The 23,084-nt window shown below is 41.4% G+C and overlaps 1 pseudogene; it reads right to left on the bottom strand.

The window, feature by feature from the left end:
- Nucleotides 1-22,742: 22,742 nt before the first annotated feature.
- LOC145411297 (5S ribosomal RNA) lies at nt 22,743-22,866 on the bottom strand (annotated as a pseudogene).
- Nucleotides 22,867-23,084: the final 218 nt, after the last annotated feature.

Genomic DNA, 23,084 nt, shown 5'->3' on the forward strand with positions numbered 1-23,084 from the left:
TACTTGCTTATAGATTTAGATTATACTACAAATTTTCAGGTGAGAAGTAAGATCATGACGTCAGCTAAAACAGAATCCTAAAGTTGTTCCGAAAATAGTGAGGTCTTTTAGGGGTTTCTTTTTATTTATTTATTTATTTATCTGTCTATTTACTTATTTATTTATCCATCTGTCTGTCTATTTATGTATCCAATTCTTTCTGTTTGTTGATGTACGGACTCTGGCTCTTAAAACTCTGTTCCAGGTGAATAAATTTGTGTGGCTTTAGTCTGAATCGAATATTAGATTTTTTTCATTAGATTTCCTCTCGGCGGAATTTAAGAGTTGTCCCGATCTTGAAGGAGTTATTGGTGTCCATTTAGCAGACCTCACTGATTTTCTAAGAATTTTTGCTGGATTCTCTCTTTTTCATTTTCCCTTCTAATTTTTCTTTCTTTTTCTTCTTTTTTTTTCTCCCCCTCCTTCCCGTCTTCTTCTCCTCCTTCTCTTCCTCCTCCTCTCAATCTCCTCATATTTTCCTTTTCCTTTCCTTCCTCTCTCCTATCCCTCCTTTATTCTCTTCTTCCCCCTTTTTCTCTTCCTCCTCTTCCTTTTTATCCTCTAATTCCTCCTCCTGCCTCTCGTGCCCCCTCTCGTCATGTTCTTCGTCCTATTCCTTCTCTTCCTTCTTTCCCTTCTTTTTCTTCCTCTTCTTCCTCCTCCTCCTCCTCCCCCTCCTCCTCCTCCTCCTCTTCCTCTCGTGCCCCCTCTCGTCATGTTCTTCGTCCTATTCCTTCTCTTCCTTCTTTCCCTTCTTTTTCTTCCTCTTCTTCCTCCTCCTCCTCCTCCCCCTCCTCCTCCTCCTCCTCTTCCTCCTCCTCCCCCTCCTTCTCCTCCTCCTACTTTATTTCATCAATACCTTTTCCCTCCTCCTAATTTTTTTCCTCCTCTTCTCATCCTCCTCCTGCTCCCCCACTTTCTCCTTTATTTCATCATTACTTTCTCCCTCCTCCTCCTCCTCCTCCTCCTCCTCCTCTTCTTCTTCTTCCTCCTCTTCCTCCTTCTCCGTTTGTCCGGGTGGGTGAGCGAGAAGTTTACAGAAAAAGTGTTTGGAAGGAGAGGCGGCCGTCCGGAATTGTGTAATGGAGAAGCTGATCCGATTATGTGGCGAGGCGAGAGCGCTCCAGTGGTGACTGTGGTGGAGTGCTTGAGTGTGGTGGCGTGGTGCTTGAGTGTGGTGCAGGTGTGGTGGTGCTTGAGTGTGGTGGAGGTGTGGTGGTGCTTGAGTGTGGTGGAGGGGTGGTGGTGTTTGAGTGTGGTGGCGCTTGAGTGTGGTGGTGTGATGGTGCATGAGTGTGGTGGTGTGGTTGTGCTTGAGTGTGGTGGTGCTGTAGCGGAGTGCTTGAGTGTGGTGGAGGTGTGGTGATGCGCTTGAGTGTGGTGATGGAGTGCTTGAGTGTGGTGTGGAAAATTTTTGGTGTGGTGTGGTGTGGTGGTGGTGTGAGTTTGGTGTTATGGTGTGTGGTGTGATGTGGTGGAATTCTGGTGTTGTGAGGAAGGTGGATCTTAAGAGAGGATTGTTTTGATGCTGCTGCCTGAGTTTTATTTTTATGATATTATGATGGAGTAGTGTGTGTGTGTGTGTGTGTGTGTGTGTGTGTGTGTGTGTGTGTGTGTGTGTGTGTGTGTGTGTGTGTGTGTGTGTGTGTGTGTGTGTGTGTGTGTGTGTGTGTATGTATGTATGTGTGTGTGTGTGTGTGTGTGTGTGTGTGTGTGTGTGTGTGTGTGTGTGTGTGTGTGTGTGTGTGTGTGCAGTTTTATGTATGACTGTGTGTATGTAATTACAAGTGTATCTAGGTATCTATATATGTACATCTATGTATATATTCTCCCCCCCCGTGTGTGTGTGTGTGTGTGTGTGTGTGTGTGTGTGTGTGTGTGTGTGTGTGTGTGTGTGTGTGTGTGTGTGTGTGTGTGCAAGTGTAGCTCTGCCTAAATTATGCGTCTATGTTCTAGTGTATTGCAAAGTGAGTAACGATTATGGTACTTTGTGAGCTTCCAGTGCTGATGTGGGCGAGGGCGGTTCTGTCAAAATAAGTGAGTTATATTCCCCGTCCACTTAGCCTTAATAACATCATAATAACGTGATTAGCCAGGCCTCATTTCGGTCTGTGTTGGTGTGAAGTACAGATTAAATTACTTTCCACAGTACGGTTGATGTTGCTTTAAGTCAGAGATGAAAAACATGCGTCTCTCAAACAGACTACATCTGCAATGGATCTCACTGTATTATGGAATCATGAAGAAAAGCAAAATTTATAGGCAACAGTAATTTTTCTTTGGCTTCTTTCAACTCCCATTACCTGACTTCGCTCAACTGACTCCCACCATACTCTACCCTATCTCGCTTGTTAGTTTTATCCCACTTCACCCTACCCAACCCCGTTTGTGTGTGTGTGTGTGTGTGTGTGTGTGTGTGTGTGTGCCTACATGCATGTTTTCGTGTGTGCATGTGCGAGTGGGTATGCGAGCAGAGACAAGCATAAAAGTAGAGACTGAGGATGTGGTACACGAGAGAAAGGATTGCAGGTTTTTCAGTGAGCTTACAGGCAGCGTCCAGGGAGCTCTCTCAGCTTTACCCACTAAAAACTGCACAGGTCGTCACTTCTGATATTCTAGATCGGGCTTTTTAGGGAGCGGGGAAAGGTCAAAGTTCAGGAGGAAGAAGGGGAAAAGAGGAAAGGTATTTCGATGGGAGGGTATGGGTGGTTGGGGAGAGATAGATAGATAGATAGATGGAGAGAGAGAGAGAGAGAGAGAGAGAGAGAGAGAGAGAGAGAGAGAGAGAGGATGTGTGTGTGTGTGTGTGTGTGTGTGTGTGTGTGTAAGGTCGGTCAGGATCACGTGATGGTTGTGATCATCAGCTTTTTACCCTCCCGGAAATGTGTGTGTGTGTGTGTGTGTGTGTGTGTGTGTGTGTGTGTGTGTGTGTGTGTGTGTGTGTGTGTGTGTGTGTGTGTGTGTGTGTGTGTGTGTGTGTGTGTGTGTGTGTCTCTGTAAATGAGATCGCTTCAAAGTTAATTACATCACTCCTAATCACCAGCCAGCATGCTAACACCGACATATTCCATTATACAGAGAATCAACATTTTCAATTACCAGGGGATTGGTCGGGATTTACGCCAGGATTTTTGTCAATGCCTGATTACATGAACTTCTTTACGTACTCGTTTTTGGCTTTATTTTTGGCGGGATTCAGTTCAGGATTTTTTTGTTTACACCTGATTACATGGACTTTTTCGTACATTTTTTTTTTTTTTACGGGATTTAGGCCAGGATTTTGTTTACGCCTGATTACATGGACATTTTTCATATTCTTTTTTTTTTTTTTTTTTACTTTATCTTTACCCGGTGACTCAAAATATGACGAGACTGAGACGGAAGAATTGAAATGTCGAAGGCTTTTCTTTGATGTGGGGAAAGGTGAGTTTTGGAGGAGTGTATGAGGGAGGGTGGTGTGACGTGGAAGCAGGAAGGAAGGTGATTTTATGTTTCTAGATTAAAATGCCTAGAAGTCTTTTTTTCTTTGGGGGGGGGCGTCGAAGCTAAATATATTTCTTTTTTTTTGCGGTAAACTGTAGGAAGTAGAATTGTGTAGGTAGAGAGTAGAAGTCCATCCTGTCACGTTAGCTGTTGTAGTGGCTGGGCGGTAGACAGTCAGATAAGGTTGAGATATTGAGGCGGGAGGTCAGACTAAATATTATGTTGTCGGTGGCACTGGAGACTTGGTAGCACATGATTCTTACGCGATTCATTCTGCGTGGTACATCTCAGTAACTTCTTGAATGTTAATAACGCACACCTGGTCCATATTGCAGCGATATATGTCATACAAGAGAAAGGTAAGGCGCGATATGGAAAATAAGTCGCCGAGGAAATACAGCCTTAATTAACGTCGTTTATAAACAAGTGGAAGTTTGCCAGGTCCAGGAAATGTGACGTGGTGTAAAATCCCCTCAAATCACTTCCCTTATAGGGGTATAAAATCAATGTGGCAAGAGAAAGAACATTTTTGAGAGAATTATTGATGACAGCCGTGGCCCCCCTGATTCATACTCTTGACACTTAATATGACACTACTCCTGTAAGGGTTGTGTAATTTAACCTTGTCCACTGTAAACTTAACCTATCCTAATTACCTCAATCTTTTTTTTTTTTTTTTTTTTTTTTTTTTAAGAACAGAGGAAGGAAAAACAAATGAATAAAAAAAAAAATCCATACACCAGATTACTGGTGTCCTCTGTTCATAAAATATCTGTAACAGTTGGACTTGAGCAGCTGTAGGTTGAAGTTTGGAGGGAAACAACTCTGGGGAAGCGAGTTCCAATGAGACGCAGTTCGGGGAATAAAAGAATTCTGATGGGCAGAAGTTCTGCAATATGGCTGAGTGACATTCCAGTCATGAGAGCTACCAGATGCCCGTGTAGCACAAGGGAAGGTATGGAGAGGTGGCACCATGGACGCAACTTCATCTGAGCATTTGCCGTAAAATTATCTGTAAAATAATGCAAGGGAGGCAACATTCCTTCTTACTTGTAGGGGAGGTAGTTTATTTGTAATGGCAAGGTTGTTAATAATTCTAACAGTTGTGTTCTGAATATCGTCTAGTCGTTTTAATGCAACCTCTCCACATCCATTAAACAAGGGTGAGCAATATTCAAACTGAGAGCGCACATGACTCTCATAAATTACAGCTAACTGCTTGTCAGTGAAGAAGTTACGGACTCTATACAATAATCCAAGTTTCTTTGAGGCGGTTTTAGCAAGTGATCTAACATGAGAGGTCCAGCTGAGGGCATTGTTAAGTGAGACGCCGAGAATTTCAATACATTTGGAGATAGGAATATTAACAGCACTGAGGGTAATATACGAATCTGGCAATATCTGTATATTAGTAAATTGTATATATTTAGTTTTAGTAGCATTAAATGAGACAAGTTTGTTTTGTCCCCATTCACTGATCGTAGATAGGTCTTGATTTATGGAGATGGCTGTACTGAGTTGAGACGTAGAGGTATTAGACTTTGTAAATGGGTGTCTGAGTGTGAATGAACTATGTAGTGTTGAGTCATCCGCATATGAGTCGATGGGATTGTGGGTGACAGATAAGAGATCATTAATATGAACCAGGAACAGGGTTGGGGCCAGAACTGATCCCTGTGCCTCGCCGGCGTTAACTGAGTGGAAATTGGAATATACATCATCTACTTTTACTCTTATTTTCCTGCCACTGAGATATGACGATCTCAAAGGAACAAAAGACGTTAGTCCATAGCAAGGGAGTTTGGACAGCAAGGAACGGTGCCATACTCTGTCGAAAGCTTTAGAAATATCAAGGGCTACTGCATGAGTTTCTCCATGTAGGTCAATTGATTGATGGATGGTATGAGTCAGGCGATTGAGTATATCAATGGTGGATCTTTTGTGGCGAAAACCATATTGTCTATCACTAATTAAGTTGTTGGATTCAAGATGTTTGACAATGTGCTTATTAGTTAAAGTTTCAAATACCTTACCAAAAGATGGAGTGTGACAGCTATTGGTCTGTCATCAGGGGGGTCAGAGGAGCTTCCTTTTTTCGGAACTGGGTGGATATTGGCTTCTTAATTAAACCCAACTTTGAGAGGTGGTCGCTTGGCTAAAGGTGTGGACTTTGATCGCAAGACAGCAGGTGCAATGTGCCTTACCTACCCATACCTAACCTAACCTAACTTCATGTAACTCCTTGGTTCAACGTGTCCATGTATTCAGCTCGTAACAAGTGGCTGATGTCCTTAAATGCAACACCTGCCTCCCGTGCGTACAGTAAAATCTGACATGGAAGGGTAGGGGTGGAGGGCTGGGTACTTCCTCTCCTTTTCTGGCATAGATCTGTACCGTCCTGAGTTTCTTTGTACCTGGGAACTTTGCACGAGATCTCCCCACCCCATGTAAACAAGGAGAGTTGGGTTCAGGTGAAGATGATGATGTAAGAGAGACATGTTTCTCATTAATGTATGGAGGTCATGGTGTAGCCTGGAGTGCGTGTGTAGGCTCCACATTATAGGCCTGGGCTATACAGGTGTAGGGGCTGGGTGGAGGCTGGCAGGGCAAGGTGTAAGGCCTCGTAGTCGACACAGATGATGATTGATGAGTGGGTGTCCTTGGGGGGTCTGTATTCTCCCTCTCAGGCTCTATACCACTCGTCAGCCCACTCACTTACTCCCACCCTTTGTGTCGCCCTTCCTTTTACCCAGTACCTGTGATAGAAGGTCTAAGTGGCATAGGAGGCTCCTTATCACCTCTTCCTTAGCATTTTATTTATATATTGCACATTAACATTCTCCTGTATGTTCACTGTATCCTTTTAATACCGACATAGTTTGCCTCAAGAATAGGTGGTGTAAGGTGTAGAATAAATCGCTTGAGAAGAGGTGTTACCGAATCTCCAAAGCCGCTCAGAATACAAGCAGTGGAGTCTCTCCAGCCTCACCTCAAAAGGAATTACCACAAACTTGCTTAACCCGAGAATGTCACTTTAATATAAAATTCTTGGTATCTGCTATCTGTGTGATGAGATGAAAACCAGTGTCTATCAAACGCTTCTCCACGATTATTTGTGTATTAGAGTGCATTTTTGTTCAATACCAGACGCTATATTTTAGAATTGACGTTTTGAAGTATAAGGTAAAAAAAAACCTGCTCAGATATTCCTGCAGCTACAGATCACTTAAACAAATCGCTACAAAATAAATTCACCTTAAAATGTCCAAATTTTCTTCCTTTTGCAGCAAATTTCAGCATATCAGTGGCACAATAAGATAACGTTATGTATCTACAACCCTTCCATAGCATTCCTTTGTGACTAGCACCATATTTATGTGTTAATCTATTACTAACACTCAGCATTCAAGATGGAGAGGTGGTAATTTTAGGCCACGTTACGAGTAAGGTGGATAAAAACATAGTAACCAAAGAGATTCACTCTACATACGACTTTCACGCAACATCGATATAGCGGTCAGTTCATGCTGGTCGCCCAGCTGCATCAAGTTAAAATAAAACCAACGATACCACAGCTGTCAGTACAAGAGGAGGCAGAGCAGAGCAAGCTAATAACTATCCAGTGACCAATTTTCTCCCCGTCGTCCTCATTTGCATACATCAAAGTACCTCCCTCTGGTATATATGAACCATAGCCCCGGAAAATCAGGCCAATACTATGAATATGGAATGATTTATTAGGGTAGCAGGAGCCTTGACACACTGTTGCTAAAAGTATTCAGTGTTATATTTAGGGATTACTTTTTATTACTCTGTTTATTAATCTCCCTCACACACACACACACACACACACACACACACACACACACACACACACACACACACAGATCTATTCCCAAACACGGTCTTTGAAGTCAACAAGAATCTAAGAATTTTTACAAGGTGTTGGTGTTGTGAGGCAAAATTGCAAACAGAATAGATAGACACATAAATACTTAAATAAATAACTAAATAAATAAATACATACATACATAAATAACTAAGGAAAACTGAAAACTATGTACAGCTATGGAAACCCCCTACAAAACAAAAAAGAAACCAGGCACTTTTTTTTTTTTTACCAAGTTCTCTGTATTTAGAAGGCAAACTCGGGATGCAGAAAAGGGGGGGAGAAAAACTTACAACCTTGCAAATCTCCGTCGCAAGAAACTTCATAAATCCCTCCTCCCTCCCTGCGAGAAACTTTCCAAATCCAACCCCTTGTGAGAAGTTTGCGTAATCAGGGAAGTTGTGAGAGGGGAGGCAATTTGCAAGGAACATGCTTTTAACAAGAGAGAGAAGTATACCTGTGCATTTACTTCCTTTGGGGTCCGGGGAACGGGGACGCTTGCGTAATAATTCTCTTGTCGTAGTGGTAGTGGTGGTGGTTGTGGTGGCAGTAGTGGTTGTAGTGGAAGTGGTGGTGGTAATGGGGATGGTGGTGTTGGTAGTGGTAAGAGTGGTAGTGGTATTAGTGTTGTTGTTGTTGTAGAAGCTCATATGAATTTCCTCAACCAACGAGAATACGCGCCTCATAGTCATTCTTTAAGCTGTCTCATATAATGGCCAATATCAGTCTCACAGAATAGCATACTCTGAATCAATACCCCTCGATGGAACCAGTACATTCATTGTTGCTTACTTCCCCTTGTATTGCTTCCCTTTGGACTCGTTTTGTATTCTCTCCCTCTCTCTTTCCTTCCATCTTGAATTCCTCTCTTCCTTCCCTCCATTTCACGGTTCTCATCTTAAATGCTCATTTCCCCTCCACAAGTCTCTCTCTCTCCTTTCCCTGCCTCACTACTCCCCACCCTCACTCACTCTTCATATTTCTCTCTCTCTCTCTCTCTCTCTCTCTCTCTCTCTCTCTCTCTCTCTGCTGCATGTATGTGTGTACATATGTCTTCGTCTCTGTCTGTCTTTCAAAAAAAACTCTCAAGATTTAGGGATGCAAAAAGGGCAGAAACAAGAAATGTGAAAACGACAGAAACAAGAGAGCATGTGTGATGGGAGGAAATTCAGAGTTCTGTATCTATTACCACATTCCACACTTATAAAATGTTTGTAGCTGGTGGAATGCAGTAATGGGCATAGAATTCTGAATCTCCTATCATCCCACATGCTCTCTAGTTTCTGTTCATTTTTTCATCTGTTGTTTCTGTACTTCTTCCATCCCTGCATCTTAACAATCATTTTTAAGATTTTTTCTTCCAGTATGTGGTAGGTGGGGGCGCTCACCATCCACTCACTTGATGTAGTGCTGCTCTCGGGTGTCTGCCCTTTCCTCTCCTCCATCCTTCTTTCCATCCATTCTCTTCTGTCTTTCTTTCATTCACTCTTTCCTCTTTCTTCTGTCTACGGGTGACTTTACACTCCCTCTTGTGTCTTTCTTTCCTTCATTCTTTCCTCTTCCTTCTGCTTGTGGGTGACTCTACTGTACACTGAGTGACAAGCCAAATGGTTTCCTGTACACCAAGAAACCATTTACTACGCTGGGTGGTAACCATATAACCAAATTTTGGCTCCTGGTAGTTTAGTGGGTAATAAAGGTGCTCCAATCGGATTAAGCCGGTGAAGGTTTATATCCAAGGAGTGGTTAGGGTTTATTGCTCACGTAATACCACTCAGGGATGAGTGAGGCTGGTCACTCTCATCTTAAATGCCAGGACCAACTTTCCTAGCCCCGGGCTCCTACGCTCCTCATGGGGCAACGTAGGATTAGAGGATGGATGGATTCTTCCAGTTTGCATATGATCGGTGGACTATGACTGTGTGTGCATTTATGGTCTTGTGTGTGTGTGTGTGTGTGTGTGTGTGTGTGTGTGTGTGTGTGTGTGTGTGTGTGTGTGTGTGTGTGTGTGTGTGTGTGTGTGTGTGTGTGTGTGTGTGTGTGTGTGTGTGTGTGTGTGTGTGTGTGTGTGTGTGTGTGTGTGTGTGTGTGTGTGTTTGATAAAGCTAAATTATGACACTATTTCCCCTCCCCCTATCCCAGTCACCTCCCCCAGCCATCCCCCTCCTCCTAAATCCCCCTCCCCCAACCCCCCTCGCTGCCCAAGCCCCCTCAGGGCCTGGCCAAAGTAATCAGGAGGTAGGGGCGTGGCGTGAAACTTTAAAATTACCTGCTAATGGCTGATTAGGGTCATTACTCCCCCCTTCTCTTCCCCCCTCTCTCTCTCTCTCTCCATCCTTGCTCCTTTCCCTCTTATACCCCCCATCTGTTCCTTCCCCCTACCCACGCTACCCATTCCCCCCTCATCTCTTCCTCACTCCTTCTTCCCTCCTTTTCCTTCCCTTCCTCTTTCTTTCCCAACATTCCACTCCTTCCAAATCTTCCTTTCCTTCCTCTCCCTTTCTTTCAGCCGTTCTCCCTTCCACTATAGTCTTTTTATTTTCACGGGAGGGTACTGGGTCAATCGCATAACATTAGTGCTTATTTGAGGCTGCATGAACTTCACCGAGCCTTAGCAGTGAGGTAAAAATGAGTCTTCTTGGTTATCAGTCAAATCAATCCTCCAATTTAACAACACCTGGCCTTCAACCGAGCTGAATGGGGTTAGAGATTTGTGTCTGGTCGGAAAAATCTTGCTCTAGTAGGTAGTGTGAGTCGTAATAGGCAGTGTGATGAGTAGTAGGTAGTGTGTGGATGTGGCAGTACGTTGTGTGAGGGTGTGGTAGTAGGTAGTGTGATGGGTAGCACGTAGTGTGAAGGTGTGGTAGAAGGTAATGTGAGGGTGTGGTAGAAGGTAATGTGAGGGTGTGGTAGAAGGTAATGTGAGGGTGTGGTAGTGGGCAGTGTGAAGGGTAGTAGGTACTGTGAGGGTGAGGTACAAGGTAATATGAGGGTGTGGTAGTAGGTAGTGTGAAAGTGTGGTCGTTGGTAGCGTGAGGGTGTAGTAGTAACTAGTGTGAGTGTGGTCGTTGGTAGTGTGACGGCTTGGTAATAGGTAATGTGAGGGTGGCAGTATGTAATGTGAGAGTGATGGTAAGTAGTGTCTGGTCGGAAAAATCTTGCTCTAGTAGGTAGTGTGAGGAGGTGTGATGTGAAGGCTAAGATGACTGATGGAGATTAAAGAGCTAGATAAGGTAAGTATCAGTGACAGAGTGATTATAGGGTGACGAGACAGGTGAAAGGATGGAGGAGGGGGGTGAAGGAGGAGTGGAGAGTGGAGGATAAGAGTGGAGGAGGAGGGTGAAATGGAAAAGGAAAGTGGAGGGGGAGGGTGGAGTGAAGAAATATGGTTTTGTCATGGACAGCACATGAAGATTTTACTCGTTAAAGACAAGGAACACTCACACCTGTCGAAGATAAATGATGCGTCTTCAATTAACCCTTACCTGTCATTTGACGATTTTTCTCAGATACTGTAAATTTTCTCAGGTAAAATTTAGCATCCAAAATTTCCCTCAGCTGAATAAAAATCGTCTGGTATTAGCATGATTTTTCTTTTTCAGATGATGAGTAGAGGACGGAAAGATAGACAAAAAAAAATAATCCATACACCAGACTAAAAGTGTCCTCCTTTCATTGTCCATCTGCGTTCATACCAGCAAGGGAACTAATACTCTTAAGCAAATACAAAAGCTATGCTGCAAATTTACCACACACACACACACACACACACACACACACACACATTAACCCCTTTACTACGAAGTAGAATTAGTTTAGCTTTCTTCCTATCTCCAGACGATTTTATTCAGCTTAGGAAGGATCTCTAGAATTCAGGGGACTGATGAAGGAAATATCAAGCCCTTCCAGTTCAATTAAAAATATTTCCTGAATTCAGTATAACCAGCTGGTGACAGAGACAGAAGTAAAAAATAAAAAAATAATAATATAAGTAATCGCAGTGAAAGGTTTGAAAATTAGAACTTGAAATATTATAAGGACATTAATGGGCAACCAAAATATTACAAAATTAAAATATATATACTTTTCGTACCTAATTATAGTGGGAAAATATTAGATTAGCTGGTATAAACTGGAAGCCCCGGGGACAGGTGAGGCTTTACCTTTACCTGGATCCAATTAGTGAGTATCCAGGTGTGTCGTTAATGATATACCTAAATGAGCGTGTTAGGCGGCAGCATTTTCGAGGGATTGGGGTAAATCTCTCGCCTTCTCTGTGATTTCTGTGTGTGTGTGTGTGTGTGTGTGTGTGTGTGTGTGTGTGTGTGTGTGTGTGTGTGTGTGTGTGTGTGTGTGTGTGTGTGTGTGTGTGTGTGTGTGTGTGTCTCTCTCTCTCTCTCTCTCTCTCTCTCTCTCTCTCTCTCTCTCTCTCTCATGCTTAAGGGACATTTCCTAATCTTGGAGGTGTTAGATAAAACTCTCACTGTTTTTCCTTACTACTCAGGCTTCTAAGTTAAATATAATCGCCAGAGAGAGAGAGAGAGAGCATTCATAAACAATACTGGTCATCATACTGAAAGGTTAGGGTTAATTTTTAGTATATTCAGCCCTCAGTTTCACCGTCTATCACCACACATTCAACTTAAAACCCTTTTTTTTTTCCCACCCGTGCATTGATTTATTTTTTGTCTCCTACTTCACGTTCCATTAACATCATATTCAACGAAAAAAAAAAAAATGGTTCTTGGTTTCGGAATATACCTACACTGTTTTTTAATATCTCTCATTTTACTTGACTTTTAAGTTCATTTAATTCACTATCTAATTCACGGTCTCTTACAAACCTGTTTAACTTTCCTGAATAAAAAAAAAAAATACCCATGGTTGTCGGTATTGCAAAAGACCTCTGTCATCAAGGCTTTACCTAACCCCATTATTTCACCTCTATAATCACAGTTTTAGCAGCAACATATTCAACTCTTTAAAACAGTAATTAATTTCGCAAAAGATCCCTTCCATCGAGACACAGTATTTTATTTGCGTCGCCGTCAAAATCACGGTCAATTTGGTATATACACAACACTCGAGAAATAATAAAAACAAATAGGTCAAAATTCTTAGTTTCCCAAAAGACATCTTCAGCTTCTTATCCTTTCTCGTTTGATTCAACGTTCAGATTCATTTTTTTTTTTTTTCACCTTCAGCTTTTTCGAAAAACCGTGATTCTTGGTTTTGCAAAATATCTCTTCCCTCGAGACTTTATTCATCTTCAAAATCACAGTCCATTAACAATATACTCAACTTCCCTTGGAAAAATATTCGTAGTTTTACAAAAGATCTCTTCCTTTGATATCTAATTATTTTATTTCGCCCTCAGAATCACTCTCTGTGAATAAGTTACTCAATTATTCGTGGAAAAAAAGATTCGAAATGATTCTTGATTTCTCAAAAGGCCTCTTCCCTCAAGACTGAATACATTTTTTATTTCTTCACCCTTTGAATCACGACCTATTAACGGGATACTGAACTCTTCAAGAAATAAATAAATGAATAAATAAATAAATAAATAAATATGCATGATTCTTTGTTCCCCTAAAATGTCTTCATCATTTTATTGAGTCTCATTTTACTTCACCCTCTGATTCATCTTACTTACCCTCAGATCCACGGTCAATTAACAGCATATTCAACTTCTCGAGATAAAAAACACGATTCTTGGTTTCGCAAAAGACCTCTTCCCTCGGGACTTAATTGGTGGCGGCCGGTAAGTCACTGGGGGAAGAAGGTCCAAAAAATAGCAGAAGGAGTTCCAAGTCCTCAAGAGTCCAACTTTGCCGCGCCAATTGCCTGTGGAGTTTCAGAACAAAAAATCCCTAACTCCCACAACAGCACCGAGCGCCTGGATGTTTATGGTTCGTGCTGCGGGTGTGGGTGTAGGGAAGGTAAAGGGGTTGTGGGAAAAGTGCAGGGGTATGAAGGCTTAGAGGTGGCAAGGATGAAGAGAATGAGAAGAGATGTTTTTTTTCAACAACAGCGCTGAACACCTGGATATTTATGCCTCGTGCTGCGGGTGTGGGGGTGTGGGATGATGGAAGAGGCTATGAGAGACAGAAGTAATGTGTGTGTGGGTGTGGGTGTGGGCTGGTGGAGAGGTAAGAAAGACTAATAGGTGAGGAAAAATGAATGGGGAAAGTGTTGTGGATGTGGGGGTGTGACCGTGTGGTGGGAGGGGATTGTGGGGGAAAGAATGCGTGTGTTGAGGGAAGGTTGAGAGGCTAAAATGACTGATAGAATGAGTGAGGGATGTGATGGTGGAGAGGGAAGCTTTAAAAATTGCTAGAAGGGACAGAATGACGTGGCTGGAGACACATTCCCACAACAGAACACTCCAGTATGACGTGAAATGAACCTCTGAGGAAAGATGATTCGAACCAAAGACAAGCGATCGAGGTGAGTGAGGGTACAGAGGACAAAGGGAAGAGGTAAAGGAAGAGAATAAGGAAAGAAGAGGGGGCTGGAGGAGGAAGGGGATGTAGACTGGAGGAAGGCAAGGGGTGGTGGGAAGGAGGAAGGAAAAAGGGATAAAGAAAGAGGGAAGGAACAGGAAAAGCAGTGGGAGATCGATGGGAAGGAGGGGAGACAGCCAGTGTGTGGAAGGAAGGAAGGACGAGAGAAGGTTGGTAGTGAAGGTATGAGAGAGAGAGAGTGAGATAGGAGGAAGAAAAGGTGAGAGGGACAGCTTGGAAGGAGAACTGGGGAATTAGGGAAGAAGAATGCAGGTGAACAAATGAGGGAGTGAGATAGAGAGAGGTAAAGGAGAGACAGGCAATTGGTGGAGAGAGATGGAGAATGATATTATGAGGCAAAGTGACGTAAGGAGAGACAGACAGAGAAGAGAAACATGAAGACAGGGAAAGGAAGAAGGAAGAAGGAGGGAGAGACACGGGAAAGGGACAAGGGCAGGGGAAGGGGCAGGAAGAGGGAGAGGGGGGGACAAAGGGAGGTGAAGGGACACAATACCAATCACAAAAATGGAGATTGAAAGGTAAATGAAAACGGAGTGTGGCGGCAGATGGGGAAGGGCAAGAAGGAGGGAGAGGGATGGAAGAAGGGAAGGAGGAGAGGAGAGAAGGAGGGATGGAGAAAGGGAGAGTGGAGAAAGGATAAAGAGAAATGGAGGAAGGCAAGGGGAAAAGAAAAGAAAAAATTAAGAAGGAAGTAGAGAAAACGATGGAATGAAGGGAGGAAGGAAGGAAGGAAGAAGGCAAAGGAAGGAAATCGGAAAAGAAGTAAGGAAGAAGAAGAAGAAGAAGAAGAAGAAGAAGAAGAAGAGATGAAGAAGAAGAGAAATAGTAGAAAAAGAAAAACAATATAGACACTAAACCTAGACTTGAACGTACCACAGGAATATCAATATACATATCTATATATCCATCTATTTATAAACATACCGCACATAAAACTAAATGTAAGAGCCCACATGAGTTCACTCGTCGTTTATTTGAATATTTATTTATTTAGAAGGAACAGTGGTAGACAGAATTAACCCTTCCCCATGTTGGCGAAGTGCGAAATGAAAGAAAAAGAATGTACCGATGAAGAAATAAAGAAAGAAAACGAATGAAAGAAAGAAAGAAAAGAAAATACATTGATGGACGTAGAAAGAAAAAAAGGGAAAGAAGGGAAGTAAATTAATGGATATAGAAAGAAAGAAGGAAAAGAAAGAAAGAAAGAAAATATGACAAGTAAAGGATAATAAATAAATAACCAGAAAAACATAAGAGAAAAGGAGGAATGAGAGAAAATCAATATAAAATACAAATCAACTTCTCAGAATACCTAAAACACATATCTTAAAAAATAAATAAATAAAAATAGCTTCTGGGAGTACCAACAAAAATGGAAAAAGAAAAGCCAAGTCTCACCCCTTCTCCCTGACTACTTTTTCCCTGGTCTTTTCCTCCCTTCCTCTTTCCTTTTTCATTTTCGACTCGGTTCACTTTGGATCGGTGAATCTCCTTTTTTATTATTATTATTTGTATTTTTTCTGTTTCCTTCGATTTTGCTTATTCTCTCTTTTGTCCTTTACAAACCTCTCTGGCGTGGGTCGAACTCTATCTGTGTTTCTTTGAAGTCTGTGTGTGTGTGTGTGTGTGTGTGTGTGTGTGTGTGTGTGTGTGTGTGTGTGTGTGTGTGTGTGTGTGTGTGTGTGTGTGTGTGTGTGTGTGTGTGTGTGTGTGTGTGTGTGTGTGTGTGTGTGTGTGTGTGTGTGTGTGTGTGTGTGTGTGTGTGTGTGTGTGTGTGTGTGTGTGTGTGTGTGTGTGTGTGTGTGTGTGTGTGTGTGTGTGTGTGTGCGCATCAGTATGTTTTATGTATGTCATTTATTTCATATATTCCCATCTTCCTCTTCGTCATCTTCCTCTTTTTCTTCTTGCTCCTCTCATCACTGCCTTTCTCTTCCTCCCCTTCCTCTTTACTCAATATCTTTTCCTTCAATATTGCCTGTACCCCCGGAGGCAGGAATTACTATGTCCTGTCTTGCTTCACCACACACACACACACACACACACACACACACACACACACACACGAGCCTGCACAGGAGACCTCATCCTTCATACACACAAACCCCCCTCCTCACTCTGTCATTATTTCTGGCTGCTCTCCCTAATCACACTGACCTCCTTTTTACTAATCGTCTTTGCTAAGCTGAATAAAATCGTCCAGAAGGTGTGAAAATTAATATTAACACTCCCTTACTAATGCAGTTAATGGAGATTTTTGTTACATGTGTGTTACATGTGTTATTACAAGACCTTTATTCTAAGCTGGATAAAAGTGCTTGGCGGTGGTGAGAAAATATAAATCAATCATACGTATCTAACTTTTTCATTGCTTGGTCTCCCATTTGTATTGGAAAAAATTGTCAGGTGGTATCAAGAATGTAGCATAAAAAAAAGCTCTTACAGAAGGGGTTAATGATATGTATTTTTAAACCAGAAATATGCGTATCCTTTCAGAAGTCGACAAAGATTTTTTTTTTCATATATGCTTATCGTAATCGACACCAGTTCTTCATTTTCCTTATTTTCTTTCGTTTTGTAATATATGTAACGATCATACTTCATTTTTCCAGCATATAATTAGCTTTTGTTGCATTATTTTTCGTGTGATTTGTTGTCTGATCAAAGAAATTCTCGTACTCATCATGTAATTGTTTTTTTTCTTATGTTAATGCGAAAAATATGCATAATTTGATTTTTGTCTTCTTTCTTTATGCTTGTGAATCAGGGGAGGTGTGATGGATTGCATGTTTTGTCGCAGTAATCGTTTTATTATGCATTACATTTCTTCCTATTCTTCAGTGTTTGTTTTATTTACATTTGCGTTTATCGAGAAGGGATAGTTTATTCAGTCATGTCCACAGGCCCGCAGACCGATATAATCTTGCCAGTATATACTGATTTTATTTTTAATACACATTTTTTGCAATAAATTCAATCATGTACAATATTTCAGAAAAATTTTGTGTGATATTTGTATCCTCTTTAATAATGCAATATTTGACAAAGAACCCCCTTTTGTATCCGGTGATAATATTCCAGTGTTATTTACAAAAGAGTCTGCATGACATATCAAACAAACACACCTCGTAAACAGAGTATCATTATTATTCATATCGTGGGCATTATGAATAATAAATTATAAATCTTTTAGCTTAACATGGCCTAGATTTTCGTCCTGTTGCAGCTTATTTCACGTGGCTCAGTGGCAGAAGAAGACAATACTATGGCTTTGCGCTCTCTCCATAGCATTCCCAAGAGCTGTGTTCATGGATTTAATCTCTTGTTAAAATATCTTGCAACGTCTCAGCATTTAAGATATAAATATGACAGTTTTAGGCCAAGTTAGAGTGAAAAGAGTACAGTAATGCATTCAGACACTGATTTTTTTTATATGTATGGCAAAAATACTGTACGTGACCAAAAAAGTCCTTTATTTCTTGCAGGCGGTGTCGTGGAAGAATGTGTTAAGAGTGACGGCCCTTTCATTCCGGCAGTGATTTGAAGCTCCTAGAGGTGACTGGAGGTCTTTCTGCATATAAAATGATACATGGGAGGTAAGTCAGTCTCCCTTTAATGTTATATTATGCTAGAGATACCCATATCATGAGGGGGTTAATGGTGATAGTACTCCCACCATCAGGCTCCCAGGACTCACTCTCATCTGAATAAAATCGTCTGGCTTTAACTGCAAATAAATACTAGAGTTATCCCGACACAGAGAGGGTTAAAAGTGCTCTAATTTTATGAACTATGATATCAGCTCCCATACCCCTACAGTTCTTTTTTATGATCAACAATGCGCCTCAACACCACCATATAATACACAATACACACATAATATAGGTGTAAAGGTGTAAAATTCTCGCTTCTATTAATGCCATACTATTCAAAGAGAAATGAGTTTAGTTTTTCCCCCTTACCTCAATACATCCCGAAAATGAGGCCTATGCGGCTGATATAAAATGTGTCTGCGTTAATTGAATCATTTTATATCTGCAAATTTCACGGCAATTAGACCTGCTATTTTTGCCATCCATTTACCAAAAATACGTAATCACAGTCAAAGCACAGGGTATTGAAATTTGTGCTTCATAAACAAAATAGATTCAGTTTTTTATTTTATTTTTTCCTGACTCTAGTTCCTGTCTCGATATGTTAAAGATAGCATGATAAAGCAAAGTAAGAAAGATAATGGCTGTTCTGGAAAGTTACGTTGGTTATTGTGTCATCTCTCTCTCTCTCTCTCTCTCTCTCTCTCTCTCTCTCTCTCTCTCTCTCTCTCTCTCTCTCTCTCTCATTTTTGTATGAAATTAACTTGAGCTAAAGAAACTGACATCGATATACAATAAAGTATTAGTATCGTACACTTTTTTTTATTTCATTCAGTAATTTTTTTTTTTTTTTTTTCGGGGGATTTCGTTCAGCTGAGAGACTCTCCCGTAACGCATGGGTTCATAAAATGTGTCTGTTAAACTTATTACACACACACACACACACACACACACACACACACACACACACACACACACACACACACAGAAAAATATGTCGGTTTTCGAAGAAGTAAGGTGAAGTTAGTAATAAAGTCAATAAAAATCACCATCATCATCATCATCATCATCATCATCATCATCACATCCTAACTATCTATGGCGTAATTAGTAACATGAATTATAGATTAAATACTAAAAATGATTCAGAATAAAACTCTGCATTATAGGTGAAATAAACTCACCTTTCACTTTTACCTCTATCTATCTATTTATCTGTCTATCTATCTATCTATCTATTACATTATCTATTTATCCACTCCTTTATTTACTTACCTATTCAACTGTGTATTTCTGTATCTTTTTCCTTACATTTTGCTATGAATTTCTCTTCGTTATCATGCACGAATTGTGAGCTCCGGACAACACCCACCACGCTCACAGAATACCAAGAGTAATAAGTGGCAGGGAAACGGAACACACCCAGACACAAAACAACAACAACAACAACAATAAAAACACCATAACAACACCACATCCAGAGAGAATATCAGACATGCACCACAAAACACACACACACACACACACACACACACACACACACACACACACACACACACACACACACACACACAGCACCCACCCAAACACACACACAGCACCCACCCAAACATCAACAACATCAACGCACACACAGACACAACAACAACACACAAACAAAAACACACCATGAATCACCACGCCTCGCCACGGCATTCAGAGTCGTGCAGGGGGGAGGGGGAGAGAAAAGGGGGGAGGGAAAACTAGGGATAGGGGTGTAGGAAGGAACGGGTGGAGGAAGAAAGGAGAGTAAGAGAGTAGAGATGAGACCAAGAGGGAGGAAGAAAGGAAGAAAAGAGAGGAGACGATGGAGCGAGGGAAGAAAGAGGGGGATGAAAGAGGAAGGGAAAGAAGAGGTGGGGATGGCGGGATAGAAGAAGGAGGGGTAGGGTAGGTAGGAAAGGACAGAGGGAGTAGGGGGTGGAGCAAGAGAGGGCAAGGGTGAGGGGAGGCAAAGAAAATAGGGATGGTGAGAGGGAGGTAGGGATGAGGGGGAAGAGAAAGAGAGGCAGGGGTAGAGGGAGAGGAAGGGGTCGGGGCAGGGGTAGAGGGAGAGGAAGGAGAGGGACAGGGGTGGAATGGGGGGAAGATGAGGGGGCAAGGGAAGGGGGAGGGAAAGGAGGGAGGCAGGGGTGGAGGGAGGGAAGGAGAATGGGCGGGGATGGAGGTAGGGTCAGGTAAGATTAGATACGGTATAGATTAGGTTAGCTTTGGCTCAGGTCGTCAGGCTAGGGCACAATCAATATTCTTGCCTTGCCTTTTCAGTCAGTGAGTATAAAATAAGCAACCAAAATCAGTCAGTACCCAAAACTCAGTCGGAAAAAAAAAAAAAAGTCAAAACGTATATTAGAAGACTACATAAAAAAAAATAAAAATCGGGTCATTGTAGCTAAATATATCGATTCTTTTAGTTCCCCCTCCTACCTCTCCTGCTCACCCTCCTCAGTTCCCCGACCCTCCACATTCTGTTTATTCAGTTGGGCATAAACAAGTGGAGGTTTTGCTGATTTACTCGTTCACTGCACCAAAAGTTCGTATGTAAATCGTAAAATCGTCAGTTCCAGTCCCATCCCCGCCTAACTCTACAAGCTCTCCCCACGTACTTGTAATATTCTGTCGCAATCATCATAACTTTCGGGACGCTCGTTTTCTATACGTCAAGGCCTGGGTTGGATCTCCGTTTGCGGGGGTAACTGATCCTTATGGCCCTTCCATGCATGTTAAATGTTGTGTTTATATTATTGTGGGTATCATTTTCTTTTCCTATTTTTGTGTGCATATGTAATTTTGGATCAATATTTTTTGGCTTTTGTGTGTATATTATTCTGGGGATTCTCTCTCTCTCTCTCTCTCTCTCTCTCTCTCTCTCTCTCTCTCTCTCTCCTTTATTACTTTTACCTCCCGTCACTGTCCTCCCACCCTAACCCAACCCAGACACATCAACCACACCAATACACAATGCCACACAATTTCCAAACAGGCAGACAGATCATGAATATACTACATTAATAATCTCGGCTGTGATACTAAACCAAAGTGTGTCGATGTTTTAAAAAGATTTACCTAACACATACGAGAATTCTGAGGCTTAATGCACAAAACAATTCGCTAAGGAAGGGGTGTGTGTTCATTGATACTAACCTGATTTGGAACATGTCTGCATTATCTGAATTGTTTTCTTATTACACCATTCACATATGTTATCGACGCATCAGTTCTTCTTTGTGTTGCTTAGTTCTGACATTGCATTATTTATGAGGGAAGAATTTTGATTGAATTGGCTTGTAGTGCGGTAAGATATCTTTGACGATGTGTGTGTGTGTGTGTGTGTGTGTGTGTGTGTGTGTGTGTGTGTGTGTGTGTGTGTGTGTGTGTGTGTGTGTGTGTGTGTGTGTGTGTGTGTGTGTGTGTGTGTGTGTGTGTGTGTGTGTGTGTGTGTGTGTGTGTGTGTGTGTGTGTTTTGCATACAAGAAGAACGAAGCAATGGCTGGGTACCTGCTAAAAGTTGCCCCTTTCAGGAAAATTAAACAAAGGTGCCCCCAATTCAAGATTCTTTTATTTTCAAGAACCTGGACACATTGCGTTCAAAAGTCTGGACGCCAAAAGCAGGATTAAAATGCAGACTGAGGAAATAAGTTGCAAAGTTTACCAGTTGCATTAATGATGGACGAATAGACAGCTGGACAGAAAAGAGGTGAGAGTACTTTGCTGGACGCGTCATGGACACAAGTAATTCATTTCCCATTTGAAGAACTCTGAAAGTAGCATATTTACGATCAAGACGAAATTACCACCACCGCTATCTTCACTTTCTCATCTCATCCGACATCCACATCCCATAACCTAGACCAAGAATGCCATTTCCTCCCCTCACTATCATCATTCAGACATCTATTATCGCCGCTATCATCTCCCGAACGTCTAATGTCCTCCGTGTCTCATCAGCCACCACGGCCCTCAGCAGATGACCTCTTAGTGATGGTGAAGTTTATGTTGTGTGGTTCATGTGAGGGAGAATGTAATATTCACCACCGCTGTTTCCTGCTGCAGGTGAAGAATAACGCAAATGTAGATAATTACCGGTAGCAGAAGGACTGGAGTATCAATTAATTTCATTATTATGCAGTTGCAATACATACGTAATAACTGTAGATACTATGCTGTTAATTTTATTGTAAAAACTAATTCCATTGTAAAATTCTTGTTGGTAAATAGAGGAGATCCTGTATATATGTAAATAAATAAATAAACTAATAAGTACCGATATATATATATATATATATATATATATATATATATATATATATATATATATATATATATATATATATATTCTCGTATATAGTAATTGATATAGATGAATAATTATACTGTAAATTTAAACTGATAAGAACAAAATGCCTATGGAAGCATTTTATTATCCAGGGACATAAATTGTCAAAGTAGATATATTAAATAGCCTATTAACCTTGCCTGCATTAAAGCAAATTCATGATAAGTCATGAATGAAGCTATAGCCAACAACTACCTCAGCGGCGTCAATAATGAGTCAAGACACAGGAGGAGGTGCCGGTGTCCTTAAATGCGTTGCCATTAATCGTGCCAATTGAAGGTTGCAAGTGTGCATTAACGGGCTGGTGTGCCAATTTCTCTTAATGTATACACCTTCACTCCTTGCCTTGTACAATACTTAATTTTCATAGTGTAGCCAGGTTTACTATTACACAGATTAATAAATTAGCCTTGATTAGGGATTGCCAACATTCTCTGCAACATTGAAGAAAATTATACTCTTTGAGGTTCAGTAGGTCGCACTATTTTATTACTGATGTGCTGGGTTCTTAAAATAGCAAAACACGGTAAGAAATTAAACTGTATGATGGGACATGATACCAGACACGTTCCACGCATCGAGGGTCGGTTCACATATGGAATCTTACGAACAATGCAGTGAAGGAGCAAAGAGAGTAAACACAATGCTGAAATTCACTAAGAGACACTTTTTTTTATCCCCTAGGAGTAAAGATGTTATATTACAGTGCAAAAGTCTTACTCGATATTTCATTAATTCATTGCCAGATGCCATGTATCCCAGACAGGGTGGCCAAGGGCTTAGAGTTAATTGTTTTACAGGGAGGGGCACCAATCATCCACCAACCCCACTTGACGTAGGGATGCCAACAGCATCTGGTGTTCCCAGGCGGTCACCCATCCAAATACTAACCAGACCCAACGTTGCTTAACTTCGCTGATCGAACGGGAAGCGGTGTACTCAACGTTACTCGATATCACCTTAAAAAACATGCAACAGAGTCTTATAATCCTCACGTAGGTAAAGGTATAATTAAATTCGTCAGTGCAGTGAAAGGCAACAGAACTTTTAATTTCCTCTCTAAAAAACAAAAAAAAACAAAATCGTAGAAAGACTGAGAAAACTTGACTTGTTCTCTTAATGATGCGTCCACTCAAACGCAAATTACTTAACTGATCTAAAATATTAAATTTTGCAACACGGCT

The sequence above is a fragment of the Coenobita brevimanus genome, chromosome 88 (genome assembly GCF_032717465.1).
Source record: "Coenobita brevimanus isolate Jiangsu-jjx chromosome 88, ASM3271746v2, whole genome shotgun sequence".
Lineage (NCBI taxonomy): Eukaryota > Metazoa > Arthropoda > Malacostraca > Decapoda > Coenobitidae > Coenobita > Coenobita brevimanus.